At 34.2% G+C, this 19,503-nt stretch overlaps 1 long non-coding RNA gene across 2 annotated transcripts in view; it reads left to right on the top strand.

Moving 5' to 3' along the window:
• The first annotated feature begins 382 nt into the window (after positions 1-382).
• Positions 383-19,503, top strand: part of LOC109265011 (uncharacterized) — a 58,208-nt gene continuing 39,087 nt past the window's right edge. The window contains exons 1-3 of one of the 2 annotated variants that reach the window (XR_002078999.1): positions 383-470; positions 8,622-8,763; positions 12,375-12,649. This is a non-coding gene — a long non-coding RNA (uncharacterized LOC109265011). Of the gene's footprint in view, positions 471-8,621; positions 8,764-12,374; positions 12,650-19,503 lie in introns of those variants that run through there. The other variant, XR_002078996.2, reaches the window with a different exon arrangement.

Genomic DNA, 19,503 nt, shown 5'->3' with positions numbered 1-19,503 from the left:
AATTCCCCTTCATCTATTTCAACATTATTGAGGACAAATTATACCAGTAACTGTGTGTAGGCTTTGATCTCTGCACATCTAACCTAAATTCTAACTGCTATCACTATTGTGTATTCATGTTCCTACACATTGATAACTCAGAATATGGTGAATTTTATATAACACTGAGTAAGATGTACAACAAGCACTTTTAAGAATTTCAGCATGTGAGCTGACAAAGGTAAAGGAAAATTTGAATGCCATTTTCACAATCCAATAAGCAATATATTAGTAAACAAAGCCTATACTCAGTAAAGAAGGTCTTTACTTCTGTACTTGAAATGCCTTGGTAATGGGATTCAGGTTGGCATGGGAACAGTATAGAATGTTAAGCAACAAACAGAAGAAATTGATGCATGTTTCAAATGAACATAAGAAATATATGGTTCAGGAGATGGTGTTAGCATTGGAAAGAACAAAGAATGAATCTGGTGAGTATATATAAAAAGATAAGGATGTACTCAAGTTTACTAGAGTCCAACTAAACACACCTGAAAGGAATCACAAGAGTAATGTCAAAAGATAACCTATGTTAAATTTATAATTAAATATTTCTAAGGCTTTAAGAAGAACAAGGTATCTTATGCATTATAAACAATTGCAGGACCCAGAAGAATGAATGAGGTTCAGACAGGTGTCAAAAATTAAAGGGACTAGTGCTGTTGCTGTTGTTGTTGTTGTTGTCAGTTTGTTTTATTTTTTAAAAACAAATGAGATGATTTCTACAGAGAAAGTCTAATCCAGAAAATTGTTGAGTTTACAGGTAGAGAGGTAATCATAAAAAAGTAGGAAAGTTTCCTTGAATTAATCAAATAGCTGCAAAAGATTTAGATATATAAAAAAAGAAAGACTTTTTAACTGAATTTTGAAGTGACAATTATTGTAGACGAAAAACAATTATAAAATATATTATGAAAGAGCAAGTGTCAGAAATGTATAGAATCTGAGATCTAAGAAAAAAACTTTATGAACCTATCAACAACTGAAGGGTGGCTAACTGATCACAATAGTTAGATGTTGAACTGATACCATGATAACTTCTGGGTAGAATTACTGTCTTCAGAAGACTGATTTTGGATTTAATTTTTTGAGTAAATAGATATTTTGAATGGACTCAGACTGACCCGTTTATTAATGAAACTGATGTGAGGAGGATGGCTGATTTCAATGCTCCAAGTTTGAGTTGTAAATGCAAGTGACAGAGGGGTGCCTGGGTGGCTCAGTCAGTTAAACATCTGACTTCGGCTCAGGTCATGATCTCATGGTTCATGAGTTCAAGTCCCGCATCTTTGGGCTCTGTGCTGACAGCTTGGAGACTACTTCAGATTTTGTCTCCCTCTCTCTCTGCCCCTCCCTCAATCACATTCTGCATCTCTCTCTCTCTCTCTTTCACAAAGAAATATTGAACAAAAAATTAAAATATAATAAATGCAAATGACAGAATTTGCAAAAGAAATAAGTAACATAGATGATGCAGAATCAATTATTTGAACAATGACAGAGAATAAATGGAATAACAAATGGAATTATGAGAATTCTATGATCAAGATAGATCACATTCCACCCTACCCCACTTCTACTCAACCATTTAGGATGAATACATTCAAAACAAACAAACAAACAAACAAACAACAACAAATTAGTGACCTTCCAACATTATCTGAGAATGTGGCCCCCCAAAAAAGGTAATTTTCAATAAAAAAAATTAAATGGCATAGAGATCATATCAAGACTCTCAAAATTCCTCTCCTAGGATTTTCACTACTTTCTATAGAACAGATAGAACAGAGGTAATATTTAATAAAATAGTAGCCAACATAATAAGACCTCAGATTATAGATCCAGTCTATATCCAAGATTTTTTCTTCATTCAAGATTTTTTTAAGGCAAAGCCAGTCTAAAACTATAGTAATAGTAAAAAATCAAATAAAATCAAATAAGACAAAAGTAGACAATACACTGTTTATAAGAGGCAGAGTCAGGAAGAGAATACAGCCCTTTGCCTCTTGGATCAATTTTCCATTCTACTTTATGACATCCTTAATTTAATTCAATATACATATATTAAGCACTTTAATTTAAAGTGCTCAATACCATGTTAATTACTATAGAAGTGATATGATGGGCACCTGGGTGGCCCAGTCGGTTAAGCCTCTGACTTCAGCTGAGGTTCATGACCTTGCAGTGTGTGAGTTCCAGCCCCGTGTTGGGCTCTGTGCTGACAGCTCAGAGCCTGGAGCCTCCTTTAGATTCTTTGTCTCCTTCTCCCTCTGCCCCTCCCCTGCTCATGCTCTGACTCTCTGTTTCAATAATAAATAAACGTTAAAAAAATTTAAAGTGATATGAAAGAAGATTGGATTTAAATCAGCTAGAAAGAGAAAGAAGTAAAATATAGTTTAAGTAAAAAAATAATATGGGTATAAACAATCTTTTTAATGGGTAATCAGAGAGGATTTTATAGCTGTGGTTTACGTTTGACAGTTTGAAGGAATAATCTTTAATCCACACCCCTCAACACATTCATTCCATCTAGCAGTCAATAAGTAAATTACTCTTTTTTCTGATTATTAATTTATTTTGAAAGAGAAGGAGAGGAAAGAGAAAGAGAGAGAGAGAGAGAGCGAGAGAGCGAGCAAGTGGGGGAGGGGCAGAGAGAGAGAGAGGGAGAGAGAGAATCTCAAGTAGACTCTGCACTGTCAGTGCAGAGCCCCACCTAGGGCTCAATCTCACCAACTGTGAGATCATGACCTGAACTGAAATCAAAAGCTGATCAATTAATCAACTGAGCCACCCAGGTGCCCCCAAGAAGTAAATTTCAAAGTCATATGTCAACAAAAAGAAGCAAAGGCTGATTTCACCACAAAACATCTCTGGCTGGAAAGGTAGACAATGGAAGGCAATATGAAATACTTTGTAATATATATGTTGATTATTAGTCAACAGAATTTGTCTTTTGTTAAAATATTTATTTATTTTAGAGAGAAGGACAGAGCATGAACGAGGAGGGGCAGAGAGAGAGGGAGACACAGGATCCAAAGTAGGCTTCAGGCCCTGAGCTGTCAGCACAGAGACTGATGTGAGGCTCGACCCCACAAACTGTGAGATCATGACCTGAGTCAAAGTCAGACGCTTAACTGACTGAACCACCCAGGTGCCCCCAACAAAATTTGTCTTAATAAAAATATATAAACATTCTCAGATACAAAGTTACACTCAACATTAAAATATTTAATTCTAAATTCAAACAGTCCAGGGGCTCTTGGTTGGCTCAGTCAATAGAGAATGGGACTCTTGATCTTGGGTGTAGAGATTACTTAAAAAAATAAAAATAAAACAATTCAATGACCTTAAGCTTTTCTCCAATGCAAACACAATGAACTCATGTATACAGAAAGAAACATATATATATGTGACTCCTGAGGATTTCCAATATTCAGGTTAATTAATCAACTTAATGTTGAGTTCAGGATTTTCCTGGGCTCATGAAAAAATCCCTTAGAGGTATTTATGCAAATATGGTGAACTTAGTCTTCCTAAGTTTCCATGGGAGCATACCTTTTCTTATTTGATTATACTATGAACTGATATGAGAAATATGTGAATTATCTATCCTAGAAGAAGGCATTTTAGTTAACAATATCAATAACTTTACAATTACAAACTTTCAAGTAAGTAGGAGCTTAATGTTTAGGGGAGGTAGCATCCTTGCCTTTATTAATCACACTGTATAATATCTACTAGTTTAATAGAGGCATGGGCCAATCTTTATGTATCAAACCCCAAATTTCAAAGGGCTTAGGGAAGGAAGTATAACTGACTCAGGGCTCAACTCATAGTTGGAAGAATGGAGGCATTTATATTTGCAGCTGTGCTGTGTTGTTATCAATATCTGCTGGGAAAACACTCTGACATTTTCCCTGAAATGATTAGCCCATCATCTTCCTAGAAGTGGGCCGGAGGCCCCCAAATAGCACATTTACTCTGCTTGCCTAAGGATCTATAGTTCAAGCTGGAGCATTAAAAAGGTTGTTGTGTAGCACAGAGCCTCTAACCATATTCTAATTTTCCACTTCAAAGCTATGGAGTAAAAGGTGTCATTGTTAACTGCTTCTTAAGTTTGTGTTTAAAATGTAGAATGAGATATTTTGAAAAAAAAGAAAGAAAATGATTTAATTTTCAATGCAAATGGTATAATTTGTAATCATATATTAAATGATGATAAATGATAAATTATGCATTTTTACCTTTATATGTAAATTAACAGTATATGAAAATGTATAACCATTATTTAGGAAGAGTAAGGTGGTGTTAATTTTTAAAAAAATGAACAGAAAAAGCACCTTGCAGTAATTTTTAAAGACAGATTTATCTACATATAGCCTTACTTTTTTTTTGCCATCAAATTTTCCTCCTGTTCTCTTTGTATGTGTGTGTATGATAAAAACATTTATGATCTATCTATCTATCTATCGATCTATCATCTATCTTATCTAGTTGTCTATTTAACCTATTTTTTATTTATTTTTATTTTTTATTGTTTATTTATTTATTTAAAGAGAGAGAGAGAGAGAGAGAGAGAGAGAGAGAGAGAGAGACTACTGCATGGAAGCAGGAGAGAGGCAGGGGTGGGGGTGGGCAGGGAGAATCCCAAGAAGGTTCTGCACTGACAGCACAGAGCCCAACCTGGGGCTTGAACTCATGAACCGTGAGATCATGACTTGAGCCTAAATCAAGAATCAGATACTTGACCGACTGGGCCACTGAGGCGCCCCCAGTATCTTTATTTTTTAAACCAAAACTCTTACTGTTTGACTGAAAATGTGTCCTCTTTTAAATTTATGTAACTATAACCACTCAACCACTTTACTTTTCCTTTAACTCTAATTCAGACACTTTTCGATTTTTTTCTCCTGGTAAATGCCTTATTATCAGCCAATATTACATTAGATTGCTTTAAAAGGCAGATTAATCATTTAATTTTAGATAGTACATAGATCATGATGAGATGATGAATTGTATAAGGCTACTTTTGTAATTTGTATTTAAATCTATCTTGCATGAAATAGATAAAAAAATCATTTTTCAATAATCAATATCAACTGCGCTACCAGTGTAATTTACATTCCCTTTGTCATGTAAATTTCTATCACTTAGGATATTTAGCTGCAAGTAATAAAGTACTTTATTAAATGGATTACAACAAAATGTACAATTAGTGCACTTAATAATATGTCTGAGGTATGTATTTCTGGGTTATTTTCAACTTTCCATTCTCAGTATATCAGTAATAATATCTCCTTCTGTTTATATAATGGCTACAGAAATACCCAGCATCAAACCTAAAAGGACATTGTCCAAACCATACAGGGAACAAAGGTAGTTCTTTTTTTTTTTTTTTTCCCTCTGGTTTATCTTGAACCATCTTTTCCAGAAGCCTTCCACCACACAGGCCTCTCAAGATAACTGGCCATGATTGGTCCAATAACCAAACTATAGATACAAGGGAGGCTAATGAAGGGAATTTTTAATACACTTGATCTCTACTGTGGGGAACTGATTCTGTTAGCTATAAGGGAGTGAGAAGATGCTATTGGATAGACAATCAACAGTGTTTGCCATAATACATACCTTCACATAACAGTGAGAAAAACAGAGGCTGAGAAAGATTAAGAGCAATTTTTTAAAATCAAGTTTGTCTATATTCAAAATTTTATCTTCCTACATCACCATTTTACCCTTCATTATGTTGATCATAACATCAAACCTGGGAAAGAACAAATGTGTGTGCTTAGCTTGTGCAAGCAAAATTAAAGAAAGACCTTCTATCTACCTTTAAAGCTTTCATTCTAACAAAGAAAACTCAGACCTTTTCATTGTTACTATAATCATTAAAAGATGTACTAATGGATAAAAACTAGACATTTACAGAATCACGTTTTAAGTCATCCTGTGGATACACAAAATTTTCTATCAGTGAAATAAACTGCTTTAGTTGCCACTAAGTTCAACGTAATTGTTTTTTTCAAACAACCTCAATAAAAATCCAATGCTAATACAACAGTCTCCCCCCTGTAGTGTCCTTACCTCTTCTACTTCAGTGACCACAGCTTCTCTTCTTCTTCAATGACCATAGCTACAATATGAATTTTATCATAACTTTCCATGCTTAAAGTAAAAATCTGATATCCTTCCCTCTTATTTTTACAGTTCACTTATTTCCTATTCCTCTTAGTCTTCCTGTACCTTCACCCACAATTTTCTTCAAAATTATCATCGCTCCCTTGTATGAATTTCCTTTCCTATGCAATCTGTATAATATCACCCAAAAAATCCAATAATTCTATTGCTAGCCCTCTCCAACCCATCAATTCATTTCTCCTTGTTTTTCTGCTTTGTATACCCAACAGAACACAATCCCTTCATCACAGAAGCCATCTACCCTATGTAATGCAAGAATCTGTTCTTGAACACTACTGGGAAAAAAAAATTTAAAAAGCAACATTTGGCTATGTAGAATGATTCCACCACAATCATTAAAAATGTCAAGCAATAATTTTACATCTCAAATGTTTGTTTCATTCCCTGAAATAGTTACTGAGAGAGGGAGAGAGAGACACAGAGAGGAAGAGAGTGAGAGACAGAGAGAGAGAGAGAGAGAGACAGAGAGGGAGAGAGAGAGAGAGAGAGAGAGAATGATGTAGTAGTTAAAAAGCATGGAGTCTAGATCTAGACTCGCTGGTTTTAAATCTTTGCTCTGTCATAATATAATTTTGAACAAATTATTTACCTCTGTATGCTTTGGTTCTCTCACCTGGAAAATGCGGAAGTAATAGAACCTACTTCAGGGGAATCAAAGTTAACTAATACAAAGTGTTTAGAGAAACTCTGGCACACAGGAAATTCTCTTTGTTAGCATTGAAAAATATTAACCATTTACACTGTAAAATTAAAATCTACAAATTGGACATCTATCTTGTTGTGTCTAGCACTGCTACCTTCTTTTGGTAATAGTTCTCCTGTTTATGCACTGGTATAAGGCAATGCCAATCACAGTACCTGCTCTTCTAGTCTACAGGCTTTACCCTTGTCCTTCCACGGAATATTTGTTACAACCAATACAGCTTCAACTTCTGACACAAAAGTCCACAGAACAGTGTCTTACACAAAACCAGAACATATTTCTTGTCCATAACAGTCCAAGATATACAATTCAGGATTGATATGACACCTCTATTATATTACTGCCTTGTACTTGGTCCATCTGAAAGTTCTGAGATGTCCATCTCATATTCTAAAAGATTTGCTTCAGCCTCTGTTATCTCCATCATTTTTGGTGAATTGATGTTGCTAAACATGCAGAGATAATATGATCTTCTTGAAAATAATCCCCCAACTCCTTGTAGTCTCCCTATGTTAGCAATCCAATCTGTACCACCTTCCATCCAACTTCAGTGTTGAGGAGGGTTAATTCTCTTGTGAACAACAACAGAAACTTGTTTCTATACTTGTGCTCTGAATGTCTGTATTTTCCCCCTCCTTATCGACCTTTATCCATCAATTATATTCTGTCCTTATATTTTCAAAGGGCAAATTTCTTGGTTCTTCCCTCTTAGGAAATAAAGGGGCTTCTATTTCTCACCTTTGTTCCTAGCAACCACTACTTTAACGTAAGATGTTTCCATCTTAGCCATTCTTCTTGAATTAGAATATATTCTCCCCTCACAGTTACTTCATTATTCACTGCAATCTGCCTGCTAACTCCATCCTACATTGAAAATGTTTTTGTTTTCAAGAAAAGTTATCAAAGACTCTAAAAGTGTAAAAATCAATCATATTTGGATTTCTTATTGTTTTTATTGCTTCTCATTTCTAGTGTATTGGCCTCATTCTTGAAACTCTGTTGCTTGTTTCAGACATAGCCTTTTGTTTTCTAACATTTAACCTCTGCATTGTTCTCTCTCTTGAGCTTTATCCCTTCCTCTGCTTATATAGGACAGGTGAGGCTTACTAAATTCAGACTTGTGCCTTTTCCTCAAGCCTTACATCTTTCCATACTCTCTCATTATGTGCCAAAAGCACTAGAAAGGAATCTTCTTTCAGAACCTGGATAGAATGCCTGGCAAGAAGTTATCTAATAAATATTTTCCCAGTGAAAAATGAATAAATTAATCAGTCAATTAATTTTAAGGATTAGATGCTGACTTACTTATTCCCCAGTCTTTATTTTTATTATGAAGCCCACTGCACTTAAAGATAAATTTTGCTTTAAGGAATATGCAAAGTGGAAGTGCCTGCGATTATTTTACAAAACTCAGGGTACCTATTCCCTACTGGGTATTAGTCCTACAGTTGTGGAATGGTGCTGACGGCAGGGGCAATTGATCCTACCACCAGCTCCGAGGGTTAACCTAGTGGTTCTAAACATATCACAGTGATTTACTGGTGTCACCCAGGCCTGGTAAACCAATGGAATGAACTCACTCACGCTAATAATGTGCTAGGAAAATGGTTACTTGCGCACTAACTGCCCAAGTTAACCTTCTGAAAGAAACAGTAGTACTTTCCTGTAAATGTTTTATCAGCTTGAGAGACAACAGTTGTATCATAAACCTGATACTATAGAAGGCTGTGCAAAGAGATCAAAGGACAGTGAGAACTTGATGCTATAGAGGAGATACTGAATCAAGCTAACCCAAAATATATCCCTCCTTCTGGACCATTCAGGTATGCGTATTGCTAAGTTCCCTTGGTATTTTCTCTGTTTTGGATTAGGTTTTCATTACAGGAAGTATCCTAATTTATAACAGAATGACAAATTGAATTGTTTCTCTGTGATATTATAATATCTTTGTGATTGATGTAATTTACTGAGTTATCCTGAGCTGTTCAGTTGATAAACTCAGTAATACATTTAACTGAATGAAAAGTCTGAATGATTTAAATATGGGATATAACTGGTTGAATGTCACTATTTTATACCATATCATAGTTGATCTATTCTCATAGGCAACACATATGTATATCATAAAAATATACTCAACGTTATTTAGTTTAGGTTTAAAACTTTTTTAAAAAGCATACATAGAAGTAAATTTTAGTGGAGCTAAAAGGTGATTTAAATATCTTATTAGAGTCCTATATATTCCTCTTCACCTTAACAGCCCTTCCCAGCTACCACACTTTTTTTAACTTGAGAGAGAGACAGAGAGAGATTGAGAGAGTGTGTGTGTATGAGAGCCTGGGAGAGGGGCAGAGGGAGAGAGAGAATCTCAAGAAGACTATATGCTCAGCACAGAGTCCTATATGGGGCTTGAACCCACAATCATGGGATAATGACCTGAGCCAAAATCAAGAGTCTCAACCAACCAAGCCACCCAGATGTCCCCCTCCCCTAGCTAGGACACTTTTATCCTGCATTTCTATTTATCAAATGAGGGGGAACAATATATTTGACCCAAAATATGCCATTTTGGCATGTGGATTATTTTGAGCTGAAGACAATCAAGGACCAATAGACTCAGAAAGAGCTGTTTACCTTCCTCTTAAATTCCTGAAAGAATTTAGGTAGAGGCCTATACCGAGAGAGAGCTAATACCAAAGATAAATTTTTTATCAAGAAGATTCATCCGCATGGCATGGCAAACACTCATTTACTAAACATTTGTTCTTATCTTCCTGTGAATTGTCTTTCTCCCCTTTGGGGCTCCATACCCCTCACTGCTTCAGTGAGCTCTGGATGGCATATAATCCTCAACTGCCTGGTGGTCTCTGGCATTCATGTCTTTGGGGCTCCTATACATATGAAATTGGCTTTTATCCTATTAATCTATCTTACATCAATTTAAATATTAGATCAGAAAACAAAACAAAACAAAAAAAAAAAACCAAACAAACCTACAAGGGGAGAAGGGAAGAATTTCATACCTTATGTAAACTTAAAATCATTTATAAAGGCAAAACCCATGTCAGAGTTCTGCCATGAGACTTTTCAAGTGATAATGCATCTTCTCCCTTTTTGATCTTCAACAGCACCTTTGTTGGAGAATCCACTTTTACATTGAGTTTGAGTTGTTTATTGAGGCCTTCTAGCATTAGCTTGTGAGTATCTGGAAAGCAGAGGCTCTACTTCATGGCCTCAATAATACTTAATGTAATGCCTACTCCATAGAACATGCTCAATCAAAATAAGTGGGATTCAGCTAATTTGAGGTTCATAATTTAAGTTCCCCAAATGATTACTTGACTTACACTTACCCACATGAATATTTTATGTTCAATGTTCTCTTTTTCAAAAAGCTGAAATGTCACATATTATTGTGTTGTCAAGTCATGTTCACATGAAGCAGAGATCTTACCAGTAATTTACCAGCAATTTAAAAGATAGAGGTAATACTGAGGCACAGATCAATCAGAGAGAGGTCCAGTCTTCATGTCCTTTCTTGTGGCATCAGGAATGACAGTTTAACATCTGAGGTCTTTAATGTGGCTACCATACTTACGCAAAAGAGAGCAGCCTTTAGTCACAAAATATATTCATTTTATATTCAGATTGTTACAGAGCCTAATGTTTTCTGGGGAGCATGCCCATTATTCATAGATTCCTAGTGTATTATAAATAGTCCCAGACAGCCCAGGTATACCTTGCTAATAGTGTTCCCTAGACACAAGCTCTCCTATTTGATTAAAACATTAGCTTGTCTTCTAGGAAGTCTATCATTAACATGTTTACAACCAGATTTCATCAAGCTACCTTATCTCCACATTCCCCCTAATGCCTGATTAAGGAAGAGAATAGATTCCAGGCCTATTAATAACCATTTCCCACCCACAAACTCCAGATACTTTCTCCCCAGTAATGATATATTTTCAGGCTATTTCCCAAACATTATGCCAAGAAGCCAATATAGATTTAGTGAATATATGTAAAAAAAGATACAAAAAATGTTTATTTTAAGATCATATTTATATGATACTAGGCTTTGAGATTGAAGCTCAACAAAATAGAGATTATTAGTTTGCTTTAAATGTCTTTTTTTTTAATTTTTTTTAACTTTTTTTTTTTTTTTTTTTTTGAGACAGAGAGAGACAGAGCATGAACTGGGGAGGAGCAGAGAGAGAGACACAGAATCTGAAACAGGCTCCAGGCTCTGAGCTGTCAGCACAGAGCCCAATGCGGGGCTCGAACTCACGGACCGTGAGATCATGACCCGAGCCGAAGTCAGACGCCCAACCGACCAAGCCACCCAGGCGCCCCTATTAGTTTGTTTTAAATGTGACAGATTTCTGAGAAGCTCTAAAGATATGGAAGATTTGTTTTTTTCACTAAATACTCAATATTTTGATTATTCAGAATAATGGAGGTTTAGATTCACATGTAACTGATATTTTGTTTCATTGTTTGCTCATTTTATTTCCTCTCCATAAAATGTTTTTCAAGAATTCAAGAAAATAGGCTTTTTGGTGGGGTTAAATATAGATTCTGCCAAGTCTTTCACCAGTATTTGTTCAGTAATGTTATTGTTACTACATATATAATATGCAAACTGTACATCCAGTTAACACATAACATCGCTGCCCTTGTTTAATTCATAAGATACTGGTAATAAATATAATAAATGAGTTCAGCAAATTGGAAAAAATGAAAAGGATAGGGAAATAGAGTCAATAAATGTCAATAACTCCAGTTCCTTCTAAATTTAACGTCCCTTACATTTAAAATTTTCTGAGTATGATTGAACACTCACATTTTGTCTATATTTAGGATCACATGCTCTTCTAAATGAGCCAGGCAGCTGTCCCTAGCCTTCATTTTCTTAAGTGGTGGAACAATGTGAGTTGAAGAAAATACAATTGTCTCTAATTGAAAATCATTATTAAAACGTGATGTTCAACTACAAAAATCAAGAAGAGAGGTATGCAGCAAAGAGCTATGAAACTACTTCAATCATTTTTAAAAAATAAATTTATCACAAAAGAACACATTGAAACCAGTCTTTCAAGGCCTGAAATTCAATGAAACTGAGAGGGGCAGCTTACATGATTGATGGTTAAATACAGATTTTAAATGAATCTGACAATATGTAATACTGACATGGAATCAAAAAGTCAAATTGTGCAGAAATAAAATGTAAAGATTTTAATTAAAAATCAACTTAGATTATGGGGGAAGGGGCCTAGGAGGGCCCTGGTGAAAAACATCTGTGGGTGTTGTGACATTGGAATATAATGAATGAAATGACTTCCTAACAATTCAAAACCAAACAGAAGCTGCAGTCATAAAAACTACATTATTTTTCTGATAGAAAATAATTTTCAAATTATTTTGTTCTAATTAGTTTGTTTTACAGGTGTCAAAAAATAACTCAAGTTCGTACCCAGCCTGGAGCCCAACCTAGAGTCCAAACTCACAACTTTGAAATCAAGACGTGAACTGAGATCAAAAGTTGGATGCTCAACCAACTGAGCCACCCAGGCACCCCTGAAGTTCTTTTTTCTAAATTAAATAATTCCTATCTAACAAGGACAAAAGAGTATTTGTTCAGATAAAGTTGACCACCATAGAAAAATGATATAGAGATGTATCTGAGGTATTAAAATATGTTTATTCTTATTTAAGGAACTACTATTGTCTATAAGAAGACGATTTTTCATAGTATTTCCCCAAGAGGCACAGTAAGACCAGAAGTTGAAATCTACTCGTAATCAGATTCCATTCCAAGGTGGGGGGGGGGGGCGGTGGGGGGGAATCCAGTAATCAAAATAGAAATGCATTACTTCAAGAAGGATATTTTGACATTACTGTTGTTTTTCAGTTATTTCAAAACAGGCAGATAAAAATATAAATTCCTTTTGTGGTTGTTGTTGATTTTATTTTTGGTTTATCAAATCATAGGCACAAGAGCATCACTTATTTGAGTGACAAGTATACAACACATGCAGTCAAGGTCAAATGTGCATGGCCTCTTGGTTATATACATCCCAGGGTCGATTTCATTTCAAATGCCAGGTCTATTTCATTCAGCCTGAATTGTTGTCTCTGCAGGCTGAGAATATTTTCCTTTTTTTTAATATATTTTTTTAATTTTTTTTATTATACAATCAATGTGTGTTAAATTTCTATGATCTGTCCAAACAGACCAACAGTCTTAGGGCAGCTTCACTTATTACTAATGTGGCAAAATAGGTCACTGCATTAAAGAAATAAATTATAAAACTTTACATTGAGTGTTGGGAATATATGCTCTAATGCAAGGTTTTATGAGGGTAAAAACAAAGAACATATGGCTAGCTTTCTCTAGAAAACAATTTGTTTATTGATAAAATCAGCACTATACTAATCTCATCCATACAAAAAAGTTCGATTAAACTCCCCCAGTATAAGTACAATATATGACAGATGACCTTTGAACAACATGGGAGTTAGGGGTGCTGACCTCCCTGACCCCATGCAGTCAAAAATTCGTGTATAACTTTGTAATCCCCCCAAATTTAACTAGTAATAGCCTACTGTTGACCAGAAGCCTTACTGATTACATAAGCAGTTCATCAACACATATATTGTATGCTCTATGGATTATTTACTACATCCTTACAATAAAGTAAGCTAGAGAAAATAAAATGTTATTAAGGAAATCATAAGGAAGAGAAAATGTATTTACAGGACTGCACTGTATTTACTGAAAAAAATCCATATATAAGTGGACCTGTGCAATTCAAAGCTCTATTGTTCAAGGGTCAGTTCTACTCCTCAGGGTGTATGAAGTGTAAAGAAAATTAATACGAACATTTTTCAATAATTTTATTATAGAAAATTATAATATAATACATAATATAATATAGTACAACTAAAATTAACAAAACAATACCCTGGAAATTTTTATTGTACTTTTAAGAATAAAAATAAATAACTTTAGTTTTAGGTTCTCTATAACTTATAAGAGCAAATAAGAATCTCCTGGCTTATTGGCAGTTCTCTGCAATTTCAGGTACATAGTCATGGCATTTCCTGATTGCTTCAGTCCACATTTTATTTTCTGGATTCCTATTAAATTTATAGACCATTGAAGCTCACATAGCTCAAAAGAAGTATTTTCAGTTCCCTGAAGTAAAGTATGGTATCTTATTTTTCTTCTACAGTGTTTTGAAAGTAGTGGATGTTTAATGAATATGTATCAATTAATTGATTCTTCACATCTAAGTGCAGAGGTTTTTAAATTCCAATGAGTTGTTCTTCCTTTCCCCTAGCAAGGATCTTATCATATTGTTATGCCCAGAGGTGAATGTAGATTAAAGTAAATTACCAGGGTGCATGTAAAAACAAAAACATCCAGGTTAGAAGCAGAATATAAGTTGCAGTGCCCTTGAGTTGGATGCAATTCTAAAATGTTTTCATTGAAATTCCCCACACCTGTTAGGATCTCTAAGTCTCAGTATTGTTAGGCCATGGAAGGATTTCATCCTGTTAAAATGCAAATGTCCCATTTGTTTTGATGTCCTATATTTGGCACGTCTGTGTATGTGTGAGACATTATGAGGAGGGAGGCCAAAAGAAAATTGTCATAATGCACCTGTCCATTAGTGAGTCCTCATGCCCAGCAGAAACTTTCTGGCACCATCTGGTTATAATCTTATGCTCTGAAGCATAAGAGTTGATGGACCTTTTAATTTTTATTTCAGCTAGTATAATTGCAGATGCTATTCTTATTCAAAATGGGCCACATTTTGCCCAGGGCCAAAAGCATACAGTTCCCATTGACTTTAATATGAGGACAGGCACAAGAAAATGACAAGAGAATTCACCCTAATGCTTCTAATTGCTTTATGAATCTTAATAAGCCTGTTTAACTTAATAATGTTCAATTGTGAAGACTTTCACAGGTTATTTATTCATTTTCTGTAAAAAGCATTTTCTTGAACCCTTTCACAAAAGGGCTATGTTTTCATTACAAAGCAGATTCTTTGCTTTCTGTGGCCAAGAAGCATGGCATTGAGTCATGTATTTTTTCCGAACAAAAGGAATCTGAGAAAGACTGAAAATATTAGTACCAAACATTCCAGCAGACACAGAAAGTGCGTGCCCCAAAATGATGAAGGCTTAAGAGAATTTATGCAGTGCCTTTTTCATACAAAGACAAGTGCAATTTGTACAGAACATAAAGAATCATAGCTAATTACACTGATTTTAATTGGGTTTGTGCTAAATCCAATGCTTTATAGAACCATCAGTGCCCAAGAGGAAAAAAGATAGCCAAATTACAATATATACAGAGAAGCTGACTATAGTGAACTAAGTGAGATAAATAGAGCCAACAATTCCCAATAGGAAAGAATCAGCATAAAGTTAGAATGAAGCACGCATTTGTAAGAGGAGATAAAGCAGAAATTAATTTTGATGTTAAGTGTAACCTAATTCCCTCTTTCTACACTTTAAATTGTTATATATAGGTAAATGTGTATATATATATATATATATATATATATATATATATATATTTATTTATACATATATATATTTATATATATATTTGTGTGTGTTTGTGTGTGTAGAGATAGATTAGAAAGATATAAATATATATAGATACAGATGATATAGATATAGATATGCCTCTTCTCTGACACAAAAATAAAATGCCTCCTTCTAGTATGGGGTTGTGTTCCCTTTATGCATACATGGATCACTGACCTTAAGACCCAAAACACTATAGGGTGATAACAAGAGTAAGTCATGATGTGAGTGGTTAAGGAGAGCTGACCTATCCCTATCCCTACTGAGTAGCAAAAATACAATGGACAATAGAAGTTGACATTAAAACACACACATGCACACATACACACACAGAGATTGAATGTGAACATATATATCCGGGGAGCCTACTCCCCAAGCTTTAGCAGACAGATTTACCAAGGGTAATAAAGAATAATACAATTTCTCTCTTTTATGACAAGTCGGTTTTTAATATCCTCCAGAATATTTTTAAAAAGTGTTTATTTATTTTTGAGAGAGAGAGAAAGAGAAAGCACAAGCAGGGGAGGGGCAGAGAGAGAGAGAGGGAGACAGAGAATCCCAAGCAGGCTCCATGCTGTCTGTGCAGAGCCTGAAGTGGGGCTCTCACTCACACCATGAGATCATGGCCTGAGCACGAACCAAGGTGTGGAGGCTTAACCCACTGAGCCACGGTGCCCCTTTTTAAGAAATGTTTATTCCTTTATTTTTAAGAGTGAGAGAAAGAGAGAACGAGAGACCTTCAGCATATTTTTGACACAAAATATTTAATCAATTTTCTGATTTATATTTTCTGTAGTGAGTGAAATACTAATGTTAAGCACAGAGTTGCTAGGAGTTTGTGTTCAGATTTAACAAACCCTAGTTTTGTATTATGAAAAATCCACATCTCTGATGAGAAGTCTTTAAAGGCTTCATGTCAAAGAGTAGAGAAAGAGGGAGAGGTCTGTGCTCAAAAACGTTGAGATGATGATCTCCATTATGTAAAAATGTCACAGAGAGAATGTCTACAGTTTTTGACACAGACAGGGGTATATATCAGTCCAAGACTACATAGATCTGCATTTCTGAGTTGAATGTCATTTTCAAAGTCCAAAAGTAGTCATCCTACTTCAAATACCCTATCTTAATGTGCCAAGAATATCTTGAAATTATTTTGGGGTCATATAAGTTTCCTGTAGATATTAGAAAGAGGGGTAAAATTACAGTTATTGGGGAAATATAGCCATTAAAATGAAGTTAATTTTTAAAGGTAAAATTAAGGTAATGAAAAATAAAAACAGCAAGTTTCATTACAAGAGTAATAATAAATTAAACATTTAAAATCTTTGAATCACGGCATTAAGCACATTATGTCTATTAATCATATAATAGACACTCATACACACACATTCTATTCTTGTCAAATACTCCAATTTTACATGAGATGAAAATATTTCTTAAGTAAGTTGTACATGTCATGTATGTGTTATCTAAGATTTATTCTGGAGATATAATGCTAATGCCAACAGCACATCTCTGCAACTCCAAGCAGGGCAAGTTCATTTAGGAAGCCTATGCGATGATATGTTAAATGTGATGTATATTTAGGTTCTGGGGTCCTAAAGTCAAGCAGATGCTTGTTGCTAAAAGAGCATTTATTAGTGTTTAATATAGAAGATTTCCAGAGAAGACTGGTCCGTATGAATTTAGCCAAGCAACAAGCAAATTCTACTGAAATTATCAAATTAATATAAAAATCAGGTAAGTCAATCCTGAAAGTAAGGGAATGGTGCATTTTGCAGGCTGGATTTTTTGGAAAAAAAAATCTTCTGTTTGGGACAAAAATAAAAGAATGACTCTGAAGACACACACGCACAGAGAATTTTCTAACAAAATATTTTATCATTAAAATAACTAGAAGAAACTAGAGGAGAAACCACTAAAGTAAATGAAGATGGATAATGGAAGTATAGGCAGACTATGGAACCCAAGAATGCTGACAGTGAAAATTATTATTACAAAGTAATAACATGTGCTAGCAGCTGTATTTCAAAGTATGATTTTGAGTATACTTATCCTAACTCAGAAAATAAAATTTAGGGGCACTTGTGTGGCTCAGTTGGTTAAGCGTCCAACTCTTGATTTTGGCTCAGGTCATGATGCCAGAGTCATGAGATTGAGCCCTATATTGGGCTCCACATTGACAGTGAGGAGCCTGTTTGGGATTCTCTCTCTTTCCCTCTCTCTGTGCCCCTCCCCACTCATGTTCTCTCTCTCTCTCTCTCTCTCTCTCTCTGTCTCTTTATGTCTCTCTCAAAATAAATAAACTTAAAAAAAAAGAAAATTTAAAGTGCAAATATTATAAGGCTAAGTAAGGTGAGCTAATAAGGACATCTAAATAAGTATTATAAATCTGGTTTAAAAATAGTGGAAATGTCACAAACTATTCTAGAAAGAAAAGGAAGACTGTAATAAAATAATAATATGATTTGTATTTAAATAAAGAGTATTATGCTAAGCAAAATAAGCTAGTCAGAAAAAGAAAAATACCATATGATTTCAGAATTTCAGAAACAAAACAAAGGAGCAAAGGCAGAAAAAGGGAGAGTCAAACCAAGGAACAGACTCTTAATTATGGAGAACAAACTGATGGTTACCAGGGAGGGGGGTGGGTGGGGGGGATGGGTGAAGTGGGTGATGGGGATTAAGGAAGGCACTTGCTGTGATAAGCTCCAGGTGTTGTATGGAAGTGTTAAATAACTATGTTGTACAACTGAAACTAATATTACATTATATGTTAACTAACTGAAATTTAAACAAAAACTTAAAAAAATTCAGATAACATTACTAAAGTAGAGAGAACATTAAGACAGATAAATGTGTTACTCATATTGTCTCAAATAGGATAGGAAAAATATTCTATTTTATATTAGACTATATTAGATCATAAAATATAAATATATGTATGTATATATGTGTGTATATATATAAATAAATGTATATATATATATGTATATATATATATATATACACTTTGAAATGCTTAACTTTGTTAACCGATAGGAAAATTATATAATAAAATATATCCTATACTAGTAGAAGTGTAAAATCATTCAATTCCTATAAAAGGGAAGCTTGGGAAATATGGAAGAAAATTCTTTATGTGTTTATCCTTTGATACAACCACCACATTTTTTGGAATCTACCATAGTCAAGCAAGCCACATTTAATATGCATAATATAATATTTATTCATTATATATAACATATAATATACCAGTTTTGTAGAATTATATATAATAAAAATGTTTATATTATATATAAATATTTATAAAATACATAAAATATTTACAAAAATATGTAAAAATATATACAATGTAAATATATAAAATATATAATATATATTACATATCTGTTAGAACTTGAAATTTGTATATATATATATATATATACACATAGAATTTAAAATATGTATATACATATACGTAGAATTTAAAAATTGACTCTAAAATTTATATGTAATTGGAAATAAATGATTGCCAAAGCAGCGTTGGAAAGGAAAACAGTTGGTTGATTAACTACCTGAGTTCAGAACTTATTGTAAAGCTATATAATAATCAAGATAGTGTGGCATTGCTAAGAGAGACAGATCAATGCTTAAAGAGTTCAGAAAAAGGACCACACATGATTGATTCCAAGATGAGTGCCATAATAATTCAGTAGAAAAAGAGTAGTCTTTTTAATAAAGTGAATATCCATCTATTTGTAATAAAATGAGCCTCAGTCCATACCTTGTACCATATACAAAAATTAACTCTAAGTGGATCACGCACCAAAATGTAAAACCTAAAAATACAAAAATTAGGGAAAAAATCATGAGTAAAAAAAGCTTTGGGACTTTGGGTTGAGCGATGATTTCTTAGAGATAATGTCAAAAGCATTATCTTTGAAAATATACAAGTACTTATTTTCAGATCCATC

The sequence above is a fragment of the Panthera pardus genome, unplaced genomic scaffold, assembly GCF_024362965.1.
Source record: "Panthera pardus isolate Hobbes unplaced genomic scaffold, ASM2436296v1 HiC_scaffold_25, whole genome shotgun sequence".
NCBI lineage: Eukaryota > Metazoa > Chordata > Mammalia > Carnivora > Felidae > Panthera > Panthera pardus.
The sequence above is the reverse complement of the archived record's forward strand: the minus strand, read 5'-3'. Positions and strand labels throughout refer to the sequence as shown.